We start from the raw sequence: 22,492 nt of genomic DNA on the forward strand, positions 1-22,492 counted from the left end.
ATAAATTCCTATACCAATCGAAGTGACCATCTAGCAATGGTACCTGACGACCGGATAGGTCGAATGTGTAGAACAACATCCTTAGAACCCATGCGGATATAGTTTTCATATAATTCATCTCCTTGATCAAAATGATCATAGGACACCCCAGAGTTTAACTGTCAACTCTGATTAGGTTGTCCACATTGTATTTCAAAATATCAAATCCATCTGATGGATTATCCTGGCCAAGGTTTTGCTAAATTGAAATACAGCGACTCATTCTTCTCCAACTCTTGGAGTGGTCAATCTCATCTCGATCACACTCTGACTTCGCAAGTACTTGACTGTGCCCAGAAGCCTTCCGTCTCTGAATTAAAAATTCAGTTAGTCCAGTACCAAAGCACAGTGAGTTGCTTGCAAGTCACTGAGGCGATCTCAAGTCTAAGAGACACTTATACCTATATCCCATCAGAGATATTCTCGACAGCAGAATACTCTGGAGTTGGTCACGTTCAATGACGATGTACCCTTATATCTCACCTGTATGCCATACCAGTGTCTCCACACTCCTTGGTTAAGAGGACAACCAACCCATATGGCCTACAGCGACCTATGCTCGATAGAAGCTGTCGTCTTTATTAACAGCTTATCATTTGATCGTGAACAGTTTTAAGGACTAATCGATAAATCTTCTCTTTATCGAACTTAAATAGTCCTAAGGACTTCATCATAACAACGGAGTTCATTAGAAGATGAAAGCTTATGATGAAAATGCCAAATATATTTTATTTATTAACAAATCAATTACAATACTTGGTTGCTCAACCGTCAACAGCTTGACGTTGGCTTTTGGGACATATTTCCCAACAGCTTCTCCCAGATCCTTCATGGAGAATTGTGACGACAGCCAAATCTTTATTCCATGTAATGCAAGGATATCATTCCCGATTAAGAGAATGTCATCCACATACAATACAAGAAATACCACTACTAGACCATTAGCCCACTTATAAATGCAGGGCTCTTCTCCATTCTTAACGAAGCCATACATCTTGATTGTCTAATCCAAATGTATGTTCCAACTCCGGGATGTCTGCTTAAGTCCATAAATGGACCTCTGTAGCCTGCACACCTTAGACTCATCTGTGGATGTGAATCCTTTTGGTTGTATCATATACACCTTTTCGTCCAGCTCTCCATTTAGAAAAGCTATCTTCACATCCATCTGCCAGATTTCATAATCCAGATGGGCAGCTATCGCAAGCATAATCCGAATGGATTTGAGCATTGCCATAGGAGAAAATATCTCGTCATAGTCTATACCATAATGTTGACGATACCCCTTGGCAACCAGATGGGCTTTATAGGTTTCCACCTTTCCGTCTGTGCCCCTCTTCCTCTTGAAGACCCACTTACACCCTATGGGTTTTACTTCTTCGGGTGGGCCAACCAATGTCCACACATCGTTGACCTTCATGGACTCCATTTCGGATTTCATGGCCTCTATCCATTTCTCAGAGTCAGATCTCTGCATTGCATCCATGTAGGTAATTGGATCCTCATCATTTTCATCAAGTTTGATAGGATCTCCATCTCGGACCAAGAAACTATAGTATCTGTCCGGTTGACGTGGTACTCTACTATATCGCCTTAAGGGTGCAGGAACAATGGGCTCCGGATCTGATCTAATCAAATCTGGTTCAGGTTCAGCTACTTGTATCAGTTTTTCCACCTGCCGAACTTCCTCAAGTTCGACCTTAGAGGCAACAGTCCCTTCACCAAGGAACTCCTTTTCTAAAAAGACTACCTTAAGGTTGACAAACACCTTTTGCTCATCAGCTAAGTAGAAATAATACCCTTTGGTCTCTTTTGGATACCCAATGAAATTACACTTGTCAGACCTAGGTCCAAGCTTGTCCGTAATTAAACGTTTAACATAAGCCAAACACCCCCAAACCCTAAGGTGTGAGAGTACTGGCCTACGTCCTATCCATATCTCATATGGCGTTTTGGTTACAGACTTACTTGGAACCCTATTTAGAAGGTAACAAGCTGATTCGAGTGCATATCCCCAAAGGGAGATCGGTAGACCAGCAAACTCCATCATGGATCAGACCATGTCTAACAAGGTCCGATTCCTCCTTTCAGACACACTATATGCTGTGGTGTTCCAGGAGGAGTCCACTGAGAGAAAATTTCATTCTCCCCTAAATATGTCAAAAACTCATTGGAAAGGTATTCACCTCCTCGATCAGATCGAAGAGTTTTAATACACTTTTTAGTTTATTTTTCTACCTTATTTCAGAATAGTTTGAACATTTCAAATGACTCCGACTTATGCTTCATTAAATAGACATACCCATACCTCGATAGGTCATCTGTGAAGGTTATGAAGTAGAAATATCCACCTCTTGCACTTGAGCTCATGGGTCCACATACATCAGAATGTACCAGACCCAAGAGTTCACTAGCTCGCTCACCTTTTTCAGTAAAAGGTGACTTGGTCATCTTCCCAAGAAGATAGGACTCACAGGTTGGAAGTGATCACAATCACGAACTTCAAGAATTCCTTCTTGAGCCAATCTGTTTATCCTGTTCTTATTGATATGACCTTGCCTACAGTGCCAAAGGTAGATGTCTGACACATTATCTATTCTAGGGCATTTACTGAAGGTTTGAACCACATTAACAGGCTGTGACAGTAAGTAAATTCTATTATTTAATTATCCAACAAATATTATAACACCATTCAAAATGATATTGCAAACATTTTCTTTTATTAAAAATTGATAACCGTACATGGCCAAAAGGCCTACAGAAATAATATTTAATAAAAAGCTTGGACAATAATGACATTCACTCAAAATTACATTATGAGAATTGATTACAAGGTTCATGATTTCTAAAGCTAGAACTGGAACTTTGCTTCCATCTCCAACGTTTAGGAATCTCTCACCATCATCAAATCTCCTACTGACCTGCAGACCCTGAAACAAATTACAAATATGATAAGAGCTTCTGGTATCCAATACCCAAGCAGTAGTATCACAAATAGAAAAGTTGCAAGGTGTTATCATATAATTACCTTGCTTCTTCTTCGGCTTGTTTGGATCCAGGGAGGCAATGTATAGAGGACAGTTCTTCTTCCAGTACCCCTGCTTCTTGCAAAAGAAGCACTCCACCTGACTTTGGTCGGGCTTGCGCTTCTTGGTCTGACCTTGTGCAGACGTCCCAGCATGCGGCTGCACCTTCTTATTCTTCTTCTTCTTGTTCTTTTTCCCTTTCTTAAAGGGTCGACGACCAGAAGAAGACCCTCCCACAACATTCACTGACTCCTTATGGAGCTGGTGGTCCTCAAAGTTCTGCAGCAACCCCAACAAGCCATGGTAGTTCACTGCAGGCTTTGTCATTCGAAAATGAGTAAAGAAGGGGAGGAAGGACTTGGGCAATGAATTAAGGATCGCATCCTTACCGAGCTGCTCGTGCAAGGGAAAACCCAGTTTACTTAGGCGCTCAATCATTTCGATCATGTACAGTACATGATCAGTGACTGAGGCCCCATCCCTCATCCGAGCATTGAAAATGGCATAACTAGTTTTATGCCTTTCAATATCGTCAGGCGTGCCAAAGGAGTCGTTCAACATTTGAAGCATCTCCTGTGGCTGGGCATTCTCAAACCTACGACTGAACTCATCATTCATTGCCGCCAGCATTATGCACCGAATGGTGGTGCGATCATTGAGCCACTTCTGGTAAGTGTCTCGGACCGTGCCTCTAGCGTTCGGGGCTGGCTCCTCTAATTCCAAATCCATTACTACATAAAGGATCCATTCATGCTCAAGGATGATTTTTAATTTTTGATACCAGCTATCAAAATTAGGTCCCATGAGCTTGTCATTATCTAATAATGATCGAAGCGACAGGATAGTGGCCATAGCTGCGTAAAGGAAAATCAGACCTCTATTAGTACATAAATTATTAATACTAAAGACTTGGACTTTAATCTAAAGTTTCTCCTAATATTTTTATGAACTGGTAGCCTCAACCTCCAATTCGAAGAATTACTTTAATTCCTTAGTGGATACTAGAATCTACACAGACTACACACGAGCCCAACTTTGGTTGGTCAACCCATGTGCATCTATGGGTAGGTTCAAAACCAGTTGTTTTCCTAAACAACTTCTAGTAATTTATTTTGCCCCAGAACCTAATCAGTAGGTTTTGTCCTCCACTGAAAAGATCTGGTTAGGTCCAACCATTAACATGACTTGATTTGGTGAATCGGACCAATAAATGATCAGGCCCAACTTTGGTCGGCCAACCTGACCACCATCAGAAAGACTCAAACCAAATTATCATATTATGAATGATAATTCCATTAGTCAATAAGCACCAGGCCTTTGGGCCTCCAATGATTATTAAACTAATGGACTTATTATCACTCACTTAATGGGAGGCTATGACTTAGTTATCACTATAACTTAATCATTTTAGGGACCTAATAATTTTGAGGATTTTATTAAAGGATAGAAGAGAAGAAATTAACCAGTCAATTTCAATCCTCCTACTGACTTCACCAAGTCAGATTAAAAAGGATCTAATTAAAATCGGTATTAGGAGCACCTAAATCAGTCACATTGATTTACCTAATGACATGGGTGAGCCCTAATCACCAAGTGATCTAATCAAAACCTAACTCACCAGGTTGGCCAGGTAAGTGAGATCAGTGATGGGGATAAGCCATTAACTTGTCAAAGATCGAATCAATGCAAGTAGCTCCCACTTAAGAACCACTGGTCAAACTGTCGAACTTACCTTAGACACCAACCGGTTCATTAGTTTTAATTTGATCAACTTAGTAAATAGGGTTCCACCGCGTAGCCAAGAATTAAGTCCATCTTGGTCTAGTTAAAGACATGGACCCATTCAACTACAACTATTGGAGTTGAGTCTAGAGTGTCCTTGACCTAATCTAATTCAACTTTTGATTAGATTTGACCAATTACTCTAATTTAGTCCATTTCTTTAAGCTAACCTTAGGTCTAACCCAATTATGGATCTAATCCATCTAACCCATTGACCCACAAGTTTATGCAATTGTCTTAGGTCTTAATTCACAATTCTAGACCAACTTGACAACACTTAATTCTTTTAATTAAGTATTTGGGTTGATGGGTCAGGGTTTGGCTTTTCAAAAATAATTTTCAAATTTGAAAGATTTTATTTTCTGTTCACCAAACATGTTGACTCATTTCACAAATAGATCAGCACATTTCATAAATAGCAATCCTATTGCTAATTACATAACAGAAAATAACTCAATCAAAATAAATCATGAATATTCCTTTAGATCTAATCTAACATATTTATGATAAATTTTATAATTGAACCTTTACAATTAAGTAGTTTTGTTGCTTCATCTGTATGGGATATAATTGCAGTGGTACCCCTACCGCCATAGGAGACCCCATCAAATGGGAGGAGAGGGCCTTTAAACCCTACTTTTCTCCTATGACCGAACGGCCATGGCAACCAACCCAATTCGATTACTTGCTACTTGGATCATGTATATCTAAATATATGAATTTCAAAATTTAAATTTTAAATTTTAAATTTTAAATTTTTGAATTTCAAATTTCAAACAAATTTCAAATTTCAAAATTTTGAATTTCAAATTTTGAATTTTAAAATTTGAATTTCAACCAAATTTTAAATTTCAAATTTCAAATTTTGAATTTCAAATTTTTGAATTTTGAATTTCAAATTTCAAATTTTCAAATTCAAATTTTAAATTTTGAATTTCAAACTTTTGAATTTTAAATTTCGAACAACTTTCAAAATTTAAATTTTAAATTTTGAATTTCAAATTTTAAATTTAAACTTTTAGATTACAACTTAATCTACACATGCAAATTCATATATCATATCTTAGAACCTGCTCTGATACCATTTGAAGCAAAATTTGAGTGCAGAGGTAAAATGATAATTTTAAAACTTTTTCAAAATCACTATTTTATAGTAAAAATTATTAATTAATCTAATTAATTAACATGTGTTTACCCTACACTAGGATCTAAATATGATATACAGCATGCATGCATTTAAATTTGAAATTCAAATTTGAACAGTAAATAATTTATTATTCTGTGTTCAGAATACAATACCTTTGTGCGAGTAGTCGATCTCCGCAATTTGATCACTGTCGAGAGGATCTGATCATCGCAATACAGCCAAACAGCATGTTTGGCCTCTGCGGATCTGTTGGGAATAGTATCCCAAAGCCAATCGTCAGCCTGTTGACAGTTGTGCTCATTTTTGTATATGTACATGAATTATGAATTAATAAAAATTATTTTAGTATTTTTCATCATAAAATATTTCATCTTCTAATGAACTCCTATGTTGTGGTGAAGTCCTTAGAACTATTTAGACTCGACAAAGGAGGATTTGTCGTTTAGTCCTTAAATCTGTTCATGACCAAATGATACGTTGTTACCAAGGATGATAATGTTTATCAAGCATAGGTCGTTGTGTGCCATATAGGTTGGTTGTCCTCTTAACCAATGAGTGTGGAGACACTGGTATGGCATACAGGTGAGATGTAAGGGTACATCTGCACTGAACGTGACCGACTCCGGAGCTATTTCTGCTGTCAAGATTTGCTCCGATGAAATATGGATATAAATATCCCTCCGACCTGAGACCGCCACAGTGACTTGCAAGCAACTCACTGCACTTAGGCACGGGACTACCTGAATTTCTAATTCAGTGACGGAAGGCTGCTGGGTGTAGTCAAGTACTTGACTTGTCGGTGCATGTGTCAAGATGGGATTGACCACTCTAGTTTAGGAGCTGTGTATAGTCATATTTCAATTTAGCAAAACCTTGGCCAGGGTAGTCTTTGTGAGGAGCCACAGGACTGTTTGAGTTGAGCACGATTCGGATGATCTAATCAGGGTTGACAGTTTAACCCTAAGTCATCCTAAACATAGAGGTCAAAAGGATGAATTATACAGTAACCATATTTATGTAGGTTCTGAGTATTGTGATTGTGACCATTAGACCTATCCAATCATCGGGTACCATTGCTCGATGGTCACTTCGATTAGTACACGAATTGGTTCCTGTGCTACCGGCTTAGGTTCGAACTTGCAGGGTCACACACATTAGAGGTTCCTATCTGATCTGATAGCTGATGAAGAGTCCTTCATATCTGAGATTCTATGATCGAGAATCAAGATTCTCTGATCATGAATTCCACACATTTTGGATACCGGGGTCAAGAGTCCCACTGGTTTGGGACACTTCGATCAGGGTTACATATCGATGAATTTTGATGCCCGATTACCCATTGAATTTGGACTCAATATTTATGAGAGGTTTAATTAATGATTTGATCACTAATTAACTCAATTTGATTGAGTAATTATTTTTGGATCAAGTCTAATTGAATTGGATTCAGTTGGGTTTGACCCGATTAGGTTAAGAGTTGACCTAATCGTCAAGATGGTTTGATTCCTGATTTGATTAGGATTTTATTGAGCCTAATTAAGCCTAATTAAGTTGGGTTTAAATTAGTCTAATTGGGCCTAACTTATTTGGTTCAATTAGGTTGGTTTAAATAATGAAACCACCTTGACCCATTCTCCCTGCGCCACCTCACTTCCACTGCGCCCATTTGAATTCACGAGAACGAAGTTCTCATGAATTTTTTCTCATGCAAAGCCCTCCTCACACCCTACTTTAATGTGCCAAATGAGTAGATAAGGATGATTGGTTGGCCATTCAAATTCAAAACAAAGTTTGAATTTAAATGAGCAACCAATCTTAGCGCCTTGACCTTATCCTCTTTTAGCACCCCATTTATTACACGAGAAAATGTTTCTCATGAAATCACTCATGCACAAATTAAGCCACGCCCTCTCTTCTCACGCCCTTAGTGGATAGGGATAAATTGGTTTCCATTTGAATTCAAAATTTGATTTGAATTCAAATATGCAATTACTCATCTTTATCCTCTCATGTGGATAAGATGTTTGACATTGTTTTAAAAGGAGGAGAAGAGTGGGGCGTGTGCAAGAAGAAATTTTGGAAGAAAATCTGGGTATGAGGAATCCTTGTGTGCAAGGTGAAGGTCTATATCCTTCCGAGAGAAAAATAAAGAAAAAAAAGAAAAAGTATGCGCAGGGTTTCAATGAGTTCTTCAGGGTTTCAGCCTGGAGTTCGGAAAGTGAGAAGGTGAGCTACGAGTATCGTAAGCCCACCAAATTTTAGAGAGATCTTCAACATCCTCTCAAGCACGTCTGTTGATGATCTAGAGCATCCAAAGAATCAGCAAACATCGATCAAGGAGTTCGATCAGCATCGACTATCGAAAGGGCTCTACAACGAGCTAGCACTCGTGAGGAGTCGATCAGACCGGGAGCTTCGTGTGGATGATCCACAGAGGTCAAACACACTATGTGACTGCATCACCATGATCAGACTCTTTCGATGGTGATTAGATTGTGATGATCTACTACCCGCACAAAGGTATTGTATTCTGAACATATTACAGTAAAGTGTTTACTGTTCAATTTCGAATTTCAAATTTAAATGCATGCATGCTATATATCATATTTAGATCTTAGTGTAGGATAAATTTTTATTAATTAATTAGATTAATTAATAATTTTTACTATAAAATAGTGATTTTGAAAAGTTTTAAAATTACCATTTTACCCCTGCACTGATTTTTTCCACAAATGGTATCAGAGCCAATTCTAAGATATGATATATGAATTTGCATGCATAGATTAAGTTGTAATCTAAAAGTTTAAATTTGAAATTTAAAATTCAAAATTTAAATTTTGAATTTTGAAAGTTGTTCGAAATTCAAAATTCAAAAGTTTGAAATTCAAAATTTGAAATTTAAAATTTGAAATTTAAAATTTGAAATTCAAAATTCAAAAATTTGAAATTCAAAATTCAAAAATTTGAAATTCAAACTTTGAAATTTGAAATTTGAAATTTGGTTGAAATTTTAAATTTAAAATTCAAAATTTAAAATTCAAAATTTGAAATTCAAAATTTTGAAATTTAAAATTTGAAATTTGTTTGAAATTTGAAATTCAAAATTTAAAATTTAAATTTTGAAATTTAAATTTTGAAATTGGTATATTTAGATATACTTGATCCAAGTAGCAAGTAATCGAATTGGGTTGGTTGCCATGGCCGTCCGGTCATAGGAGAAAAGTAGGGTTTAAAGGCCCTCTCCTTCCATTCGATGGGGTCTCCTATGGCGGTAGGGGTGCCGTTGCAATTATATCCCATGCAGATGAAGCAGTGAAAGAAATTAATTGTATAGGTTCAATTATAAAATTTATCATGAATGTGTTAGATTAGATCTAAAGGAATATTCATGATTTATTTTGATTGAGTTATTTTCTGTTATGTAATTAGCAATAGGATTGCTATTTATGAAATGTGCTGATATATTTATGTAATGAGTCAACATATTTGGTGAACAAAAAATAAAATCTTTCAAATTTAAAAAATTATTTTTGAAATATCAAACCCTGACCCATCAGCCCAAATACTTAATTAAAAGAATTAAGTGTTGTCTAGTAGGTCTAGAATTGTGAATTAAGATCTAAGACAATTGCATAAACTTGTGGGTCAATGGGTTAGATGGATTAGGTCAATAATTGGGTTAGACCTAAGGTTAGCTTAAAGAAATGGACTAAATTAGAGTAATTGGTCAAATCTAATCAAAAGTTGAATTAGATTAGGTCAAGGATACTCTAGACTCAACTCCAATAGTTGTAGTTGAATGGGTCCATGTCTTTAACTAGACCAAGATGGACTTAATTCATGGCTACGCGGTGGAACCCTATTTACTAAGTTGATAAAATTAAAACTAATGAACTGGTTGGTGTCTAAGGTAAGTTTGGCAGTTTGACCAGTGATTTTTAAGCGGGAGCTACTCGCAGTGATTCGATCTCTGACGAGTTAATGGCTTATCCCCACCACTGATCTCACTTACCTGGCCAACCTGGTGAATTAGGTTTTGATTAGATCACTTGGTGATTAGGGCTCACCCATGTCATTAGGTAAATCAGTTTGACTGATTTAGGTGCTCCTAATGCCAGCTTTAATTAAACCCTTTTTAATCTGACTTGGTGAAGTCAGTGGGAGGATTGAAATTGGCTAGTAATTTATCTTCTCATCTATTCTTTAATAAAATCCTCAAAAATTATTAGGTCCTAAAAATGATTAAGTTATATTGATAACTAAGTCATAGCCTCCCATTAAGTGAGTGATAATGAGTCCATTAGTTTAATAATCATTGGAGGCCCAAAGGCCTGGTGCTTATTGACTAATGAAATTATCATTCATAGTATGATAATTTGGTTTGAGTCTTTTTGATGGTGGTTAGGTTGGCCGACCAAAGTCAGGCTTGATCATTTATTGGTCCGATTCACCAAATCAAATCATGTTAATGGTTGGACCTAACCAGATTTTTTTAGTGGAGGCCAAAGCCTACTGATTAGGTTCTGGGGCAAAATTAATTACTAGAAGTTGTTTAGAGAAACAACTGGTTATGAACCTACCCATAGATGCACATGGGTTGACCAACCAAAGTTGGACTCGTGTGTAGTCTGTGTGGATTCTAGTACCCACTAAGGAATTAAAGTAATTCCTCGAATTGGAGGTTGAGGCTACCAATTCGTAAAAATATTGGGAGAAACTTTAGACTAAAGTTCAAGTCTTTAGTATTAATAATTTATATACTAATATAGGTCTGGTTTTTCTTTATGCAGCTATGGCCACTACCCTGTCCCTTCGGTCATTATTAGATAATGACAAGCTCATGGGACCTAATTTTGATAGCTGGTATCAAAAATTAAAAATCATCCTTGAGCATGAGCGGATCCTTTATGTAGTAACGGATCCGGCACTGAGGAGCCAGCCCTGAACGCTAGAGGGACAGTTCGAGATACTTACCAGAAGTGGCTCAACGACCGCACCACCATTCGGTGCATTATGCTGGCGGCAATGAATGATGAGTTCAGTCATAGGTTCGAGAACACCCAACCACAGGAGATGCTTCAAATGTTGAACGACTCCTTTGGCATGCCTGACGACGTTGAAAGGCACAAAACTAGTTATGCCATTTTCAATGCTCGGATGAGGGATGGAGCCTCAGTCACTGATCATGTACTGTACATGATCGAAATGATTGAGTGCCTAAGTAAACTGGGCTTTTCCCTGTACGAGCAGCTCGGTAAGGATGCGATCCTTAATTCTCTACCCAAGTCCTACCTTTTTTTTCTTACTCATTTTCGAATGACAAAGCCTGCAGTGAACTACCACGGCATGATGGGGTTGCTGCAGAACTTTGAGAAGGACCACCAGCTCCATAAGGAGTCGGTGAATGTTATGGGAGGGTCTTCTTCTGGTCGTCGACCCTTTAAGAAAGGGAAGAAGAACAAGAAGAAGAAGAATAAGAAGGTGCAGCTGTATGTTGGGACGTATGCATAGTGTCAAACCAAGAAGCGCAAGCCCGACCAGAGCTAGGCAGAGTGCTTCTTTTACAAGAAGCAGGGGCACTGGAAGAGGAACTGTCCTCTATATATTGCCTCACTGGACCCGAACAGGCCAAAGAAGAAGCAAGGTACTTATATGATAACACCTTGCAACTTTTCCATTTGTGATACTACTGCCTGGGTATTGGATACCGGAAGCCCTTATCATATTTGCAATTCGATGCAGGGTCTGCAGGTCAGTAGGAGATTTGATGAAGAGAGAGATTCCTGAACGTTGGAGATGGAAGCAAAGTTTCAGTTCTAGCATTAGGAATCATGAACCTTGTAATCAATTCTCGAAATATAATTCTGAGTGAATGTCACTATTGTCTAAGCTTTTTATTAAATATTATTTCTGTAGGCCTTTTGGCCATGAACGGTTATCAATTTTTAATAAAAAGAAATGTTTGCAATATTATTTTGAATGGTGTTACAATATTTGTTGGACAACTTAATAATAAAATTTATTTTCTATCACAACCTGTTAATGTGGTTCAAACCTCCGGTAAACACCCTAGAATAGATAATATGTCCGAAGTCTACCTTTGGCACTATAGGCTAGGTCATATCAATAAGAATAGGATAAACAGTTGGCTCAAGAAGGAATTCTTGAATTAGGTGATTGTGAATCACTTCCAACCTGTGAGTCCTGTCTTTTTGGTAAAATGACCAAGTCACCTTTTACTGGAAAAGGTGAGCGAGCCAGTGAACTCTTGGGTCTGGTACATTCTGATGTATGTGGACCCATGAGCTCAAGTGCTAGAGGTGGATATTTCTACTTCATAACCTTCACAAACGACCTATCGAGGTATGGGTATGTCTATTTAATGAAGCATAAGTCGGAGTCGTTTGAAATGTTCAAACTATTTTGAAATGAGGTAGAAAAATAAACTGAAAAGTGTATTAAAATTCTTCGATCTGATCGAGGAGGTGAATATCTTTTCAATGAGTTTCTGACATATCTTGGGGAGAATGAGATTCTCTCTCAATGGACTCCTCCTAGAACACCACAGCATAATGGTGTATCTGAAAGGAGGAATCGGACCTTGTTGGACATGGTTCAATCCATGATGGGGTTTGCTGGTCTGCCGATCTCCCTCTAGGGATATGTGCTCAAATCAGCTTGTTACCTTCTAAATAGAGTTTCGAGTAAGTCTGTAACCAAAATGCCATATGAGATATGGATAGGACGTAAGCCAGTACTCTCGCACCTTAGGGTTTGGGGGTGTCCGACTTATGTTAAACATTTAATTACGGACAAGCTAGGACCTAGGTCTGACAAGTGTAATTTTATAGGATACCCAAAAGAGACCAAAGTGTATTATTTCTACCTGATTGATGAGCAAAGGTGTTTGTCAGCCTTAAGGCAATCTTTTTGAAAAAGAAGTTTCTTGGTGAAGGGACTGTTGCCTCTAAGGTCGAACTTGATGAAGTTCGACAGGTGGAAAAATCGATACAAGTTGCTAAACCTGAATCGGATTTGATTAGATCAAATCTGGAGCCCATTGTTCATGCACCCATAAGGCGATCTGGTAGAGTACCACGTCAACCGGACAGATACTATAGTTTCTTGATCCGAGATGACGATCCTATCGAACTTGATGAAAACGATGAGGATCCGATCACCTACATGGATGCAATGCAGAGATCCGACTCTGAGAAATGGCTAGAGGCCATGAAATCCGAAATGGAGTCCATGAAGGTCAACGATGTGTGGACATTGGTTGACCCATCCGAAGGAGTAAAACCCATAGGGTGTAAGTGGGTCTTCAAGAGGAAGAGGGGCGCAGATGGAAAGGTGAAAACCTATAAAGCCCATCTGGTTGCCAAGGGATATCGTCAATGTTATGGTATAGACTATGATGAGATATTTTCTCCTGTGGCAATGCTCAAATCCATTCAGATTATGCTTGCGATAGCTGTCCATCTGGACTATGAAATCTGGCAGATGGATGTGAAGACAGCTTTCCTAAACGGAGAGCTGGATGAAGAGGTGTATATGATACAATCTGAAGGATTCACATCCACTGATGAGTCTAAGGTGTGCAAACTACAGAGGTCCATTTATGGACTTAAGCAGGTATCTCAGAGTTGGAACATATATTTTGATAGGATGATCAAGATGTATGGCTTCGTTAAGAACGAAGAAGAGCCTTGCATTTATAAGTGGGCTAATGGTCCAGTAGTTGTATTTCTTGTATTGTATGTGGATGATATTCTCTTAATCGGGAATGATGTCCCTGCATTACAGGGAATAAAGATTTGGCTGTCATCACAGTTCTCCATGAAGGATTTGGGAGAAGCTTCCTACATCCTAAGGATGAAGATCTATAGGGATAGATCTAAAAGGTTGCTTGGTTTATCCCAGTCTACGTACATAGATACTATGCTGAAGAGGTTCAGCATGGAGAATTTCAAGAAAGGCTATCTACCGATAGGCCTTGCAATTTCTCTCTCGAAGAGGGATTGTCCGACAACACCTCAAGAGAGAGAGCATATGGGTAGGATTTCATATGCTTCGGCACTGGGATCTATCATGTATGTCATGACATGTACATGACCAGATGTGGCATACTCACTAGGGGTAGTGAGTAGATACCAATCTGATCTAGGAGAAAATCACTGGAAGGTTGTTAAAACCATCCTGAAGTATTTAAGAAATACTAAGGACCAGTGGCTTGTTTATGGTGAATCAGACTTGAGACTTATAGGATTTACAGACTCTAGTTTCCAGTCTGATCACGATGACAGCAAAAGTGTGTCAGGATTTATTTTTACCCTTAATGGTGGGGCTATCTGCTGGAAGAGTTCCAAGCAACACATAGTGGCTGATTCAGTTTGTGAGGTAGAGTATGTCGCTGCATCAGATACTGCCAAAGAAGTGGTGTGGCTGAAAAAATTCATCTCCGAGCTCGGAGTAGCACCCTCCCTTATTGGTCCAATTCTACTCTACTGTGACAGCTCTAGAGCCATTGCTCAGGTGAAGGAACCCAAGGCACACTAGCAGATGAAGCGTATTCTACGCCGCTACCATCTCATCTGAAAAATTATTGATCGAGGTGACGTCGATCTTCAGAAGATTGACGGAAAGGAGAACCTGGCCGACCCATTCACTAAAGCCATTGCGGTGAAGGAGTTCGACGACTACAAGTCGAAGATGGGTATTAGATACTGCACCGATTGGCTTTAGACCAAGTGGGAGATTGTTGGGAATAGTGTCTCAAAGTCAATCGTCAGTCTGTTGACGGTTGTGCTCATTTTTGTATATGTACATGAATTATGAGTTAATAAAAATTATTTTGGCATTTTTTATCATAAAATATTTCATCCTCTAATGAACTCCTATGTTGTGGTGAAGTCCTTAGGACTATTTAGACTCGACAAAGGAGGATTTATCATTTAGTCCTTAAATCTATTCATGATCAAGTGATATGTTGTTACCAAGAACGATAACGTTTATCAAGCATAGGTCGTTGTGTGCCATATAGGTTGGCTGTCCTCTTAACCAATGAGTGTGGAGACACTGGTATGGCATACAGCTGAGATGTAAGGGTACATCTGCACTAAACGTGACCGACTCTAGAGCTATTTCTGCTATCAAGATTTGCTCTGATGGAATATGGGTATAAATATCCCTCCGATCTGAGACCGCCACGGTGACTTGCAAGCAACTCACTGCACTTAGGCACTGGACTACCTGAATTTCTAATTCAGTGACGGAAGGCTGCTGGGTGTAGTCAAGTACTTAACTTGTCGGTGCGTGTGTCAAGATAGGATTGACCACTCCAATTTAGGAGCTGTGTACAGTATTTCAATTTAGCAAAACCTTGATCAGGGTAGTCTTTGTGAGGAGTCATAAGACTGTTTGAGTTGAGCACGATTCGGATGATCCAATCAGGGTTGACAGTTTAACCCTGAGTTATCCTAAACACAGAGGTCAAAAAGATGAATTATATGTAACCATATTCATGTAGGTTTTGAGTGTTGCGATTGCGACCATTCGACCTATCCGATCGTCGGGTACCATTGCTAAATGGTCACTTCGATTAGTACACGAATTGGTTCCTGTGCTACCGACTTAGGATCGAACCTGCGGGGTCACACACATTAGAGGTTCCTATCTGATCTGATAGCTGGTGAAGAGTCTTTCATGTCTGGGATTCTATGATCGAGAATTAGGATTCTCTGATCACAAATTCCATACATTTTGGGTACCAGGGTCAAGAGTCCCACTGGTTTGGGACTCTTCGATCAGGGTTACATATCGATGAATTCTGATGCCCGATTATCCATCGAATTTGGACTCAATATTTATGAGAGGTTTAATTAGTGATTTGATCACTAATTAACTCAATTTGATTGAATAATTATTTTTGGATCAAGTCCAATTGAATTGGATTCAGTTGGGTTTGACCCGATTAGGTTAAGAGTTGACCTAATCGTCGAGATGGTTTGGTCTCTGATTTGATCAGGGGTTGGGCTTAATCAATTTTTGATTTGATTAAGATTTTATTGATCCTAATTAAGCCTAATTAAGTTAGGTTTAAATTAGTCTAATTGAGCCTAACTTATTTGGTTCAATTAGGTTGGTTTAAATAATGAAACCACCTTGACCCATTCTCCCTGCGCCACCTCACTTCCACTGCGCCCATTTGAATTCACGAGAAGGAAGTTCTCATGAATTTTTCCTCATGCAAAGCCCTTCTCACGCCCTACTTTAATACGCCAAATGAGTGGATAAGGATGATTGGTTGGCCATTCAAATTCAAAATAAAATTTGAATTTGAATGAGCAACCAATATTAGCACCTTGACCTTATCCTCTTTTAGCACCCCATTTATTACACGAGAAAATATTTCTCATGAAATCACTCACACATAAATTAAGCCACACCCTCCTCTTCTCATGCCCTTAGTGGATAGGGATAAATTGGTTTCCATTTGAATTCAAACTTTGATTTGAATTCAAATGTGCAATTACTCATCTTTATCCTCTCACATGGATAAGACGTTTGACATTGTTTTAAAAGGAGGAGAGGAGTGGGGTGTATGCAAGAAGAAATTTTGGAGAGAAAATCTGGACGTGAGGAATCCTTGTGTGCAAGGTGAAGGTCTATATCCTTCCGAGAGAAAAAGAAAGAAAAGAAAGAAAAAGTGTGCGTAGGGTTTTAGTGAGTTCTTCAGGGTTTCAGCCTGGAGTTTGAGAAGTAAGAAGGTGAGCTACGAGTGTCGTGAGCTCACCAAATTTTAGGGAGATCTTCAACATCCTCTCAAGCATGTCTGCTGATGATTTGGAGCATCCAAAGAATCGATAGACATCGATCAAAGGAGTTCGATCAGCATCGGCCATCGAAAGGGCTCTACAACGAGCTAGCACTCATGAGGAGTCGATCTGATCGAGAGCTTCGTGTGGACGATTCACAGAGGCCAGACACATTTTATGGCTGCATCACGATGATCAGACTCTCCCGACGGTGATCAAATTACGACTATCTACTACCCGCACAAAGGTATTGTGTTCTGAACACATTATAGTAAAGTATTTACTGTTCAATTTCGAATTTCAAATTTAAATACATGCATGCTATATATCATATTTAGATCCTAGTGTAGGATAAATTTTTATTAATTAATTAGATTAATTAATAATTTTTACTGTAAAATAATGATTTTGAAAAATTTTTAAAATTATCATTTTACCCCTACACTGATTATCCCCACAGGATCATCCACACGAAGCTCCCGATCTGATCGGCTCCTTACGAGTGCTAGCTCGTTGTAGAGCCCTTTCAACGGTCGATGCTGATCGAACTTCTTCGATCAATATCTGCTGACTCCTCGAATGCCTGGATTATTAGTAAGTGTGCTTGAGAGGTTGATGAATCTCTTCCTAAAATTTGGTGGGCTCACGACACTCGTAGCTCACCTTCTCACTTCCCGAACCCCAGGCTGAAACCGTAGGGAACTCACTGAAAAACCCTGCACCCACTTTTCTTTCTTTTCTTTCTTTTTCTCTCAGAAGTTTTAGACTTTCTACTCATGCACAAGGGTTCCTCACGCCCCACTTTCTCTCTCAAAAAATTTCTATGCATGCCCCACCTCCCTATCTCTTTTAAAACAGTTCAAAACGTGTCTTATCCGTGTGAGAGGATAAAGATAAGTGGTTGTATATTTGAATTCAAATCAAATTTGAATTCAAATGCAAACCAACTCATCCCTATCCACTTGGGCATGAGAAGAGAAGGTGCGTGGCTGCTTTGTGCGTGGAAAGGTTTCACGAGAAACTCTTTCTCGTGTAAGATATGGGGTGCTAAAGAGGATAAGGACATGGCGCATGGATTGGTTGCTCATTCAAATTCAAACTTTGTTTTGAATTTGAATGGCCAACCAACCATCCTTATCCACCTATGTGGCACACAAATGTGGGGCATGGGAAGGGCTTTGCATGAGAGAAAATTCATGAGAAGTTTCTTCTCATGAATTCAAATGGGCGCAGAGATATGAGGTGGCGCAAGGATTCAAATTCAAATGGTGGTTTAATCTTAATTGAACCAACCTAATCAAAATAGGTTAAGTACAATTAGACTAAATTAAATCTAACTTAATTAGGCTTAATTAGGCTCAATAAAATTCTAATCAAATCAGGAATTGACTAAGCCCAACCCCTGATCAAATCAAGGACCAAACCATCTCGATGATTAGGTCAACTCTTAACCTAATCGGGTCAAACCCAACTGAATCCAATTCCATTGAACTTGATCCAAAAATAATTACTCAATCAAATTGAGTTAATTAGTGATCAAATCACTAATTAAATCTCTCATAAATATTGAGTCCAAATTCGATGGGCAATCGGGTATCAAAGTCCATCGATATGAAACCTTGATCGAAGAGTCCCAAAACAGTGGGACTCTTGACCTCGGTACCCAAAATGTGTGGGACTCATGATCAGAGAATCCTAATTCTCGATCACAGAGTCCCAGACATGTAGGACTCATAGTCCATAAATATTAAGACTCTTCATCAGCCATCAAATCAGATAGGAACCTCTAATGTGTGTGACCCCGCAGGTTCAAACCTAAGCCAGTAGCACAGGAACCAATTCCTATACTAATCGAAGTGACCATCTAGCAATGGTACCCGACATCCGGATAGGTCGAATAGTCACAATCGCAACACTCAGAACCTACGTGAATATGGTTACTGTATAATTCATCCCTTTTGACCCCTGTGTCTAGGATGACTCAGGATTAAACTATCAACCCTAAGTAGATCATCCGAATTGTACTCAACTCAAACAATCCTGTGACTCCTCACTAGGACTACCCTGGCCAAGGTTTTGCTAAATTGAAACACGACTATACACAGCTCCTGAACTGGAGTGGTCAATCCCATCTTGACACACGCACCGACAAGTCAAGTACTTGACTACACCCAGTAGCCTTCCATCACTGAATTAGAAATTTAGATAGTCCAGTGCCTAAGTGCAGTGAGTTGCTTGCAAGTCACCGTGGTGGTCTCAGGTCGGAGGGATAGTTATACCCATATCCCATCGGAGCAAATCTTGACAGCAGAGATAGCTCTGGAGTCGGTCACGTTCAGTGCAGATGTACCCTTACATCTCATCTGTATGCCATACCAGTGTCTCCACACTCTTTGATTAAGAGGACAACCAACCTATATGGCACACAATGACCTATGCTCGATAAACATTGTTGTCTTTGGTAACAACGTATCATTTGGTCGTGAACAGATTTAAGGACTAAACGACAAATCCTCCTTTGTTTAGTCTAAATAGTCCTAAGGACTTCACCACAACACAAGAGTTCATTAGAAGATGATAATTTGTGATGAAAAATGCCAAAATAATTTTTATTTATTTATGATTTATGTACTAATACAACAAAGAGCACAACCATCAACAGGCTGATGATTGGCTTTGGGACACTATTCCCAACAGTTTGGTGCTTCCTAGAGTTCTAGATCAAGGAAGATAAAGGGAGAAGAAGAGAGAAGAACGGTTCTTCTCTTGGATCCCTCTTTTGGATTTTTCTAGTGCTTAAGATTTCATATAATTTTTAGTATAAAAAATTAGATTAATCTAATTTTTATCATGGAAAGTCAGAGAAGAAAAATTTTTCTCAAAGGTGTGAAAGGAAGAGAGAAAGATTCTCTCTTATGCGTAGGAAATTGAGAAGAAAGGGATCTTCTTTTGATCTCTATTGCAGAGATCTGATACATGGATCCAGAAAGAAAAGAAAAGGGTCTTTTTATTCTTCATCTTCATCATATTCTTTTTAGATCAGCCAAAAGATGGTGTCTTCACGAGCTAACACTCTCGAGGAGATCGATCAACACAATGGCTTCATGTGGATATTCGTAGAGGCTAGATGCATGTGCGATTGCCAAGCATCATGAAGAACCATCTACTATAGATTTTGAATGTGGTGATCTGCTACCCACATTCAGGTATGAAGTTTTAAATTTAATTAATATTTAGATATGATCTAAATATAAATTATATATGTTCTATACTTGCTGAATTTTAGACTTTAGATGTGCATATATGCATATTAATTTATGTCATAGATCCTGTATGATGATTTTAGATTTAATCTATGCATGCATTGTAGATTAAATTATTTAATCTATATATGTTTCACTATAAATTTTTTAAAATACATGCATATCACCCACCATGCTTTCCTTCAAATGGTATCAGAGTGGAGGTTCATTATGACATAAACATATATGCATGTAGAGTTGAAATCTAGATTTAGCAATGCATGAGATGTGTTATGATATAATTTTAGGTATGATCTAATATAAAATTAGATCTAATATAATTTAGATTTGATCTAAATTTTTGCATATATGATATGTGAATTAGATTAGATGTTCTGAATAGCAAAGTACTAAGATTGGATAATCAACAGGCTGTCCGATCGTAGGAGCAAGTAGGGTTACATGACCCTTTCTTTCTATTCAATGGGGTGCTCTTCATGACGTGTAGGGGTGCCGCTGTGAGGTCCCATGAAGAAGAAAGCGAAAAGAAAAAACTTACTTTCTTGTAAAATCTTAGATCTTGAAACCCTAGGTATTATTGTATGTGATACAAGTTGCAAAGAAACTAGTTACATCTAATCTTGATTAATCAAAATTACTTTAATTGAAAATCATGAAACTTTAGATTTGATCTAAAAAATTTTATGATTTAGTGCAAAAGATTTACATAAGAAATTATTTCACAATCTTAACCTATATTGATGCTATACTTAATTAAGAATTAAGAAATATATTTTAGATCTAGAATTATGATTAAAGATCTAATGATATTGCATAAAATATGAAGCATGGGTTAGCTCAAATCAGGTCTTTTTAATTGGGTTAGACCTAAGATTAGAATCAAAGACTTAATGGACTAAAAAGAGTAGTGGATCCAATCTAACTAACAGTTGATTTAGATTAGATCAAGGATACTCTAGATCAAAAATAATAATTATAGTTGATTGAGTCCGTCTTTGATTAAACCAAATGGACCTTGATTCAGGCTCAAAGATTGAGCCCGAGTCATTAGGCTGATTAGATCGTTAGGTGACTTGAGTTGACCCATATTGTTAAGGTTAATCAGTATAACTGATTTAGGTACCCTAGACCAACTTATCTCTAGTCCTTCTCATGACTTGGTGAAGTCAGTGAGAGAATTTACAATATGCTAGTTGGACCTGTTAGTCACTAGTTTTTTTCATGACTTAATGAAGTCAGTGGGAGTATTTGTGACTTATAGGTCAACTGATATCTTCTAAAAGACTTAATTAAATTTTAAATTATTAGGTCCATAAAATGAGCTAGTTATGGAGATAACTAGATCATAGCCTTCCATTAAGGTGAATGATAATGGATCCATTATTTCTGATTGATATTGCAGGCGCCATCCGTCTGGTGTTCTCTCTGAATGATAGAATTATCATTCATCATATCATGATTCTGTTGGACTATCTGATGGTGGTCCGGTTAACCAAGCCATCCTAGGGCCTGATCATTTTTGGCTAAAATCACTAAGTAGGTTCATGTTAATGGTTGGATCTAACTGAGATTTTCAGTGGAGGCCCATCGCCTACTGAAATAAAATTTGAGGCTAAATTAAATACTAAAAATTATTTGAAGAAATAATTGGTTGAGAATCTACCCATAGGTGCATATGGGTTAACCGAGCCATCCTCGAGTTTATATGTAGTCTGTGTGTATTCTAGTACTCACTAAGGAATTAAGGTAATTCTTTGAATTAGAGGTAGAGGCTATCAATTCGTATAAAATAGTGAAAGAACCTTTAGACTAAAGTTTAAGTCTTTAGACTTAAAATAATTCATATACTAATAGGTCAATTGTTCTCTTTTTAGAAATAGCTAGAATATTGTTGCTCTATTTGCTATTAAACAATGATAATGTTATCAGACCTAACTTCGATAGCCAGTATCAGAAGTTGAGTATAGTTTTTGGGCAAATTGATCAAGAATTCTCAGGCTAATCCAAACAGGCTTAAAAGAGAAATCAACAAATGGTTGCTGGTCAAAATAGTTATATGATAACTTCTTGAAGTTTCTCTATTGGTAATACTTCTATCTAGATATAAGATACTGATAGTATAAGTCATGTTTGCAAATAATTATAAAAGATTTTAGGATAGTAGAAGATTTAAAAATGGTAAGAGACTCCTGAATGTAAGACATGAAAGTCTATTCCAGTCTTAACATCAAGAATCATCGAATTTATTTTCAATCCTAAAGATATCATTTTAAGTGATCGTCACATTGTCCAATCTTATTAATAGTGTCAATAAGAATGATTATTGTGATATCATTATGAATGATACTGCAATAATGAGTGGATAATTGAAAATAACATAAACTTATTATCATAGCCTGTTAGTGTAAATTACACATC

Source organism: Elaeis guineensis, chromosome 11 (assembly GCF_000442705.2).
Source record: "Elaeis guineensis isolate ETL-2024a chromosome 11, EG11, whole genome shotgun sequence".
Lineage (NCBI taxonomy): Eukaryota > Viridiplantae > Streptophyta > Magnoliopsida > Arecales > Arecaceae > Elaeis > Elaeis guineensis.